Source organism: Triticum aestivum, chromosome 1D (genome assembly GCF_018294505.1).
Source record: "Triticum aestivum cultivar Chinese Spring chromosome 1D, IWGSC CS RefSeq v2.1, whole genome shotgun sequence".
Classification (NCBI taxonomy): Eukaryota; Viridiplantae; Streptophyta; class Magnoliopsida; order Poales; family Poaceae; genus Triticum; species Triticum aestivum.
Window position 1 is genome coordinate 11,551,613 of NC_057796.1, and position 7,742 is coordinate 11,559,354.

Here is a 7,742-nt window from a genome sequence, read left to right on the forward strand (position 1 = left end):
TTTAAGAATATTAATTAAGTCTTCTCTGGAGGTGCTTTGTAATGGGTTCAATCTTGCGGTGCTCAATCCCAGTGACAGAAAGAGACATGACACGTATTCGTATTGTTGACATTAAGGATAAAAAGATGGGGTTTGTTCATATTGATTGGATCTATCCCTGTACATCATGTCATCTTGCTTAAGGCGTTACTCCGTTCTTGTTAACTTAATACAGACGCATGCTGGATAGCGGTCAATGTGTCGAGCAATAGTAGTAGATGCCAGCAGGAGTTGGTCTACTTGTCTCGGACGTGATGCCTACATACATGATCATTGCCTTGGATATCGTCATAACTATGCAATTTTCTATCAATTGCTCAACAGTAATTTGTTTACCCACCGTATCGTTTTCTTTCAAGAGAGAAGCCTGTAGTGGAAACTATGGCCCCGTGTCTATCTTTTATCATATTATTTTCAGATCTATAAAACCAAAAACAAAAAAATACCTTGCTGCAATTTATTTACTTTTATTTTATTTTGCATTATCTTTTACATCTACCACTATCAGATCTCATGCTTGCAAGTAACCGTGAAGGGATTGACACCCCTTTATCGCATTGGGTGCAAGTATTTGTTTGTTTATGCAGGTACAACTATTGGGGACTTGTGTGTTGTTCCTACTGGATTGATACCTTGGTTCTTAACTGAGCAAAATATTTATCTCTACCTTGCTGCATCACCCTTTCCTCTTCAAGGAAAAAGCTAATGCAAGCTCAAGAAGTAGCAGATTCCAAGGCGATGATAGATCTTCCTCCTATCCGATCCACAACCATGTGCAGTTAACTTAGAGCAACTCTAGCATATGCGCTATATCCTCATCGGCCCGGATAATTCTCGTTGTTATATGGTTTTAGCGTTCTTTTGCGGCCCAAACAGGTCTGCTATATAGAGGTGGCCCGTAGATTTTTTACAAGCAGCCCGCAAAACTTTGGCCTCTATATGTACTGGATCGACGAAGTTTTAGGGTTCGCGTTTCACATTTCCATTGCCATCGCCTCCCTTCCCATCTCTAGCAAAAATCCCGCCTGACGCATTTCCTTTTTCCGGCAAGCAATGGTGGGTTCTGCGGGCCGTGACCGTGGCGGGTTGCCGCCGCTCCAGGTCGACCGCAACGACACGAAGGGCAACAGCTCCACACCCCCCTCCACCGCGCCCGCCCCCGCCGAGGCTTGGCGGTCCAAGCAAATGCGGGAGCACGGCCGCCTCTCCCATAGTGGCGGTCTATCCCCTTGGCCCAACTTCAACTGCCTCCACGAAAAGCTCTACCTGCACATCGGAAGGCGGATGAGGTGTTCCTCACCGCGGAGCACACCATGGTGGCCAGAGAAGAAGGGGTCGCCGACAGGCTCATCACGGCGAAGGAGGACCACGCCTACACCCATGCTTGCCGTAGGTCCATGAGGGCGTTCTTCATTGGCGTCGACAACTGAGCTGACACCCCTAATCTTTGTTACTATAAGTTTAGTCTATGTTTCATGTATGTTTTTAGTTATGTATGAACTCCAGTTTGTTGTGAACTTTGTAGCAGAAACTACATATGATCTTTGTTTTTAAACTTGCAGTATGCTATAGCGGATCAGTTTTGCCAGGACTGTAAAACAATTTTGCAGTACCGATTTATAGTGCATCTGCTAGAGTTTCTCTTACTAATGTCTATTCTCATATGTTTCAACATTCAAAATGTCCTGTGTTGCAGAGGAGCTACTATGATCGCTTAAAATTCTTCAATTCATGCTGCATGATCCTTCATTGCATTTTTGCTCTTTTTAACCGAGAACCGTACACAAAGGTGGCTAGACACAAATGTATTTCGACGACTTCCTAAGACGGTGACCTAACTCATCATAATTATAGTTTTGTGGCAATACACAGGCATTGTGCTAGTGTTTTTCCAAATATCTCATAATGTTCCAGGAATAACTTAATTTAGTAAACATCCGTCTTGTGATTTTCACGTAGATCCTAAATGATCATTTTATAAGCACGCAATTTTATTCGCACATAATCACGTCCATTTAGTAAAGTATACACATGATTTTTTTTGGAATATTTTCAAAATAACAGACTATGTTTTAGCATTTATAATTTTTAAAAATTTTACATGCACATTTATCTTTTTCATATGTTCAGGTGTACGCGCATCGACATGGCCGCCTTAGCTTTCGAGGACATTAAGCGAAAGTTGGCTTTTAGCGGCCCGCGTGTCAGCGAGTGTATTGGCTAGTGGGCTAGGGGTTTTGTGACCTTCTTAGGGTTTTGTTGAGTTCCCTTCAACACCACCACCCCCTCCCCCGCCCCCATCCCACTTGTATATTATGTGGCTACTTCTATATGAAAAGGTAGTGCTCATGTCGGTTCCTCAAAAAATATCCTTTGTTTCGGTTTTCTTGTTCATAGTTCCCTTCCGTCAGACCAACAAGATGGGGCCGGCTCCCGTCGGTTGGACAGGATACAAATGGCAACTCAAGGCATTACGTGGCACCATACGCATGTTTGAAGTTGCTGATTTGGCAAGATTGTTGAGGTGGATAGGCTGCATGCTGAGATAAATAGGGTAGTGGGGATGAATCTCTTAGGTATATAGGATACATAATCCATTAATGTTATTAAAAAAGGTCAAGCTATTCCTTCTTTTGGTAAAAGGGATCAGATCTATTGTAAATGTTTACAAAAGTACAAAACACCCCAAATATTAAAAAAATTACATCAAGGTCTCTCGAGAATTGACCGACCATTGTCGTCGCTGGAACGAGCCACCGATGTGCCATTTTCGTTGATCACATACGTTAGCCAGCCTGACCGAAGGCATTGCCCTAGTCGCTTTGCAAGAGGGGCAAAGTAAGACGTGGAGACGATTGCACAGGTGTTCAATTAATGCTCAGAAAATTCATGTTGACAATATTTCAAATAGAACTTAAAAAAACATTTTTTGCGCGAAAAGTGTTTTTTCAAAGTTGCATAAACACACTACTGGATATACATAAAACATCTTTTTATTAGATGATATTAACATATTTTAAGTGAAAAATCTTTGAAAAAATTATGTGAGTATCTTATGTGGCACGCGCACCGTCTGCCCAACAAACTAGGGCGTGTTTGGTTACATTGCCAATCCAACCTGGCCCGGCGAGCCTGGCTCTAGTGAGCCAGTTTGAGGGGATGCAGGCCAAAAAAAACTAGATCCACATAGTTTGGTTGCCTGCATGCCCCTAGTTGCATGAGACAACCATTTTTGACCCAGCGTTTGGTTGCCCGCATTGCATTAGGCGCACATATGACATGATGTTTGGTTGCAACCTGCATAAGGTGTTGTCACCACTTCTAACTAGTGGTGAGCTTACCACACACAATCTGAACATGTAGCGCCCGCTAGTTAAACAAATGACGGTTCATCCTAAATACTATCGAATGACAGTTCAACTTATTAAGAGCCATTGGCTAAATAGGGGATAGCTCATCGGTGTTGCTGCTACCAGGTCTTCCACTTCCTCTTCCTCTTCTTCTGCTTCTGCTTCTGCTTCTGTTGCTGCTTATGCTACTGCTGCTGCTTCTTCTTCCTCTTCTTCTGCTTCTGTTGCTGCTTATGCTACTGCTGCTGCTTCTTCTTCCTCTTCTTCTGCTTCTGCTTCTGTTGCTGCTTATGCTACTGCTTCTTCTTCTTCTTCTTATTCTTCTTCTTCTTCTTCTTCTTCTTCTTCTTCTTCTTCTTCTTCTTCTTCTTCTTCTTCTTCTTCTTCTTCTTCTTCTTCTTCTTCTTCTTCTGCTTCTTCTTCTTCTGCTGCTTCTTCTTCTGCTTCTGCTTCTTCCTCCTTCTTCTCCTTCTCCTTATCCTTCTCCTTCTCCTTCTCCTTCTTCTTCTTCTTCTTCTTCTTCTTCTTCTTCTTCTTCTTCTTCTTCTTCTTCTCCTTCTCCTTCTTTCTTCTTCTCCTTCTCCTTCTCCTTCTCCTTCTCCTTCTCCTTCTCCTTCTTCTCCTTCTCCTTCTCCTTCTCCTTCTCCTTCTCCTTCTCCTTCTCCTTCTCCTTCTCCTTCTCCTGTCTTCTCCTTCTTCTCCTTCTCCTTCTTCTTCTTCTTCTTCTTCTTCTTCTTCTTCTCCTCCTCCTCCTTCTTCTCCTTCTTCTCCTTCTTCTTCTTCTTCTCCTTCTTCTTCTTCTTCTTCTTCTTCTTCTTCTCCTTCTTCTTCTTCTTCTCCTTCTCCTTCTTCTCCTTCTTCTCCTTCTTCTCCTTCTCCTTCTCCTTCTTCTTCTTCTTCTTCTTCTTCTTCTTCTTCTTCTTCTTCTTCTTCTTCTTCTTCTTCTTCTTCTTCTTCTTCTTCTTCTTCTTCTTCCATCTTCTTCAAATCCTGCACTGACCTCTGTTAAGCCACATTTCCTCTGCCCACTCCTACATTTTGTTCTTCCAAGTGTCATTGTCAAATGCCTCCACACCATGGCCAGAGCTAATAACATCGCCAGGCTCGACCTCTTCCTCCGCAGGCACGTGTTCACCAAAGCCCCTCTGGAGGATCCAGTTATGCAGAATGCAACAAGCAAGAACAAGCTTAACCTGAGTGGAGTATGGGTGGAATGGCTTCTGATCCAGGATCTTAAACCTATTCTTCAAAGCTCCAAATGCCCTCTCAACAGTTACTCTAAGGCTGGAGTGTCTGAGATTAAACAGCTCCTATGCAGTCCCAGGATAGTTCCTACCAGAGAACTCGTTGAGATGGTACCTGGTTTTCCTGAAGGGTGGAAGAATACCCGGACGACATGCATAGCCAGCATCTCCAAGGTAGAACTTGCCGTCGGGGATGTTGATCCCATCAGGTCAACTCATGTTGTCACTGAGAATGTTAGCATCATGCGCTGACCCCTCCCAGCCAGCCAGCACATATGTGTACTTCAGATCAAAGTCAATAGCAGCAAGCACATTCTGGCTTGTGTAGTGCTTCCTCCCCCTGTATGATGCAGACTGTGACCTAAGAACTCTGGCAGTGACATGAGTACCATCTATTGCCCCAATGCAATCCTGAAAATGGCATCACAAGCCTATGTTAGTGCTCAACTTGAACAATACAAGCATATGAAGCCATGAAAAGTGTATATTGTCTATGCCCACCTTGAAGTATGGATACCATCTTGGGCTTCCGCGCATCTTGGGTAGAATTTGACCAGATGGTCTCCTGATCATCTCTCCTCTAAGCTCCCCAATAGCAAAAAGCACCTGCTTGAAGTACCTAGAGATGGTCTCCATTGATCTCCTGAACGTGTTGTGAATGACCCTGAACCTCTAGTTATGACTGTTGGGGAACGTAGTAATTTCAAAAAAAATCCTACGCACACGCAAGATCATGGTGATGCATACCAACGAGAGGGGAGAGTGTTGTCCACGTACCCTCGTAGACCGAAATCGGAAGCGTTAACACAACGCGGTTGATGTAGTCGTGCGTCTTCACGATCCGACCGATCAAGTACCGAACGTACGGCACTTCCGAGTTCAGCACACGTTCAGCTCGATGACGTCCCTCGAACTCTGATCCAGCCGAGTGTTGAGGGAGAGTTTTGTCAGCACGACGGCGTGGTGACGATGATGATGTTCTACCGACGCAGGGCTTCGCCTACGCTCCACTACGATATTATCAAGGTGTAATATGGTGGAGGGGGCACCGCACACGGCTAAAAGATCGTAGATCAATTGTGTGTCGAGAGGTGCCCCCCTGCCCCCGTATATAAAGGTGCAAGGGGGAGGCCGCCGGCCTAGGAGGTAGAGGCGCGCCAGGAGGAGTCCTACTCCTACCGGGAGTAGGACTCCCCCCTTTTCATGTTGGACTAGGAGCGGAAGGAGGAAGAGGTGGAGGGGAGGAAGGAAGGGGGGCGCCGCCCCCCTCTCCTTGTCCTATTCGGACTGGGGGGAAGGGGGGCGCGGCCCTGCCCTAGCCTCCTCTCCTCTCTTCCACCTAGGCCTAATAAGGCCCATTAAGTTACCGGGGGGTTCCGGTAACCTCCCGGTATTCCGGAAAAATCCCGATTTCACCCGGAACACTTCCGATGTCCAAACATAGGATTCCAATATATCAATCTTTATGTCTCGACCATTTCGAGACTCCTCGTCATGTCCGTGATCACATCCGGGACTCCGAACAACCTTCGGTACATCAAAACATATAAACTCATAATATAATTGTCATCGTAACTTTAAGCGTGCGGACCCTACGGGTTCGAGAACTATGTAGACATGACCGAGACACCTCTCCGGTCAATAACCAATAGCGGAACCTGGATGCTCATATTGGTTCCCACATATTCTACGAAGATCTTTATCGGTCAGACCGCATAACAACATACGTTGTTCCCTTTGTCATCGGTATGTTACTTGCCCGAGATTCGATCGTCGGTATCTCGATACCTAGTTCAATCTCGTTACCGGCAAGTCTCTTTACTCGTTCCGTAATACATCATCCCGCAACTAACTCATTAGTTACAATGCTTGCAAGGCTTATAGTGATGTGCATTACCGAGTGGGCCCAGAGATACCTCTCCGACAATCGGAGTGACAAATCCTAATCTCGAAATACGCCAACCCAACAAGTACCTTTGGAGACACCTGTAGAGCACCTTTATAATCACCCAATTACGTTGTGACGTTTGGTAGCACACAAAGTGTTCCTCCGGTAAACGGGAGTTGCATAATCTCATAGTCATAGGAACATGTATAAGTCATGAAGAAAGCAATAGCAACATACTAAACGATCGAGTGCTAAGCTAACGGAATGGGTCAAGTCAATCACGTCATTCTCCTAATGAAGTGATCCCGTTAATCAAATGACAACTCATGTCTATGGCTAGGAAACATAACCATCTTTGATTAACGAGCTAGTCAAGTAGAGGCATACTAGTGACACTCTGTTTGTCTATGTATTCACACATGTATTATGTTTCCGGTTAATACAATTCTAGCATGAATAATAAACATTTATCATGATATAAGGAAATAAATAATACTTTATTATTGCCTCTAGGGCATATTTCCTTCAGTCTCCCACTTGCACTAGAGTCAATAATCTAGATTACACAGTAATGATTCTTACGCCCATGGAGTCTTGGTGCTGATCATGTTTTGGTCGTGGAAGAGGCTTAGTCAACGGGTCTGCAACATTCAGATCCGTATGTATCTTGCAAATTTCTATGTCTCCCACCTGGACTAAATCCGGATGGAATTGAAGCGTCTTTTGATGTGCTTGGTTCTCTTGTGAAATCTGGATTCCTTTGCTAAGGCAATTGCACCAGTATTGTCACAAAAGATTTTCAGTGGTCCCGATGCACTAGGTATGACACCTAGATCGGATATGAACTCCTTCATCCAGACTCCTTCATTTGCTGCTTCCGAAGCAGCTATGTACTCCGCTTCACACGTAGATCCCACCACGACACTTTGCTTAGAACTGCACCAACTGACAGCTCCACCGTTCAATGTAAATACGTATCCGGTTTGCGATTTAGAATCGTCCAGATCAGTGTCAAAGCTTGCATCAACGTAACCATTTACGGTGAGCTCTTTGTCACCTCCATAAACAAGAAACATATCCTTAGTCCTTTTCAGGTATTTCAGGATGTTCTTGACCGCTGTCCAGTGATCCACTCCTGGATTACTTTGGTACCTCCCTGCTAAACTTATAGCAAGGCACACATCAGGTCTAGTACACAGCATTGCATACATGATAGAGCCT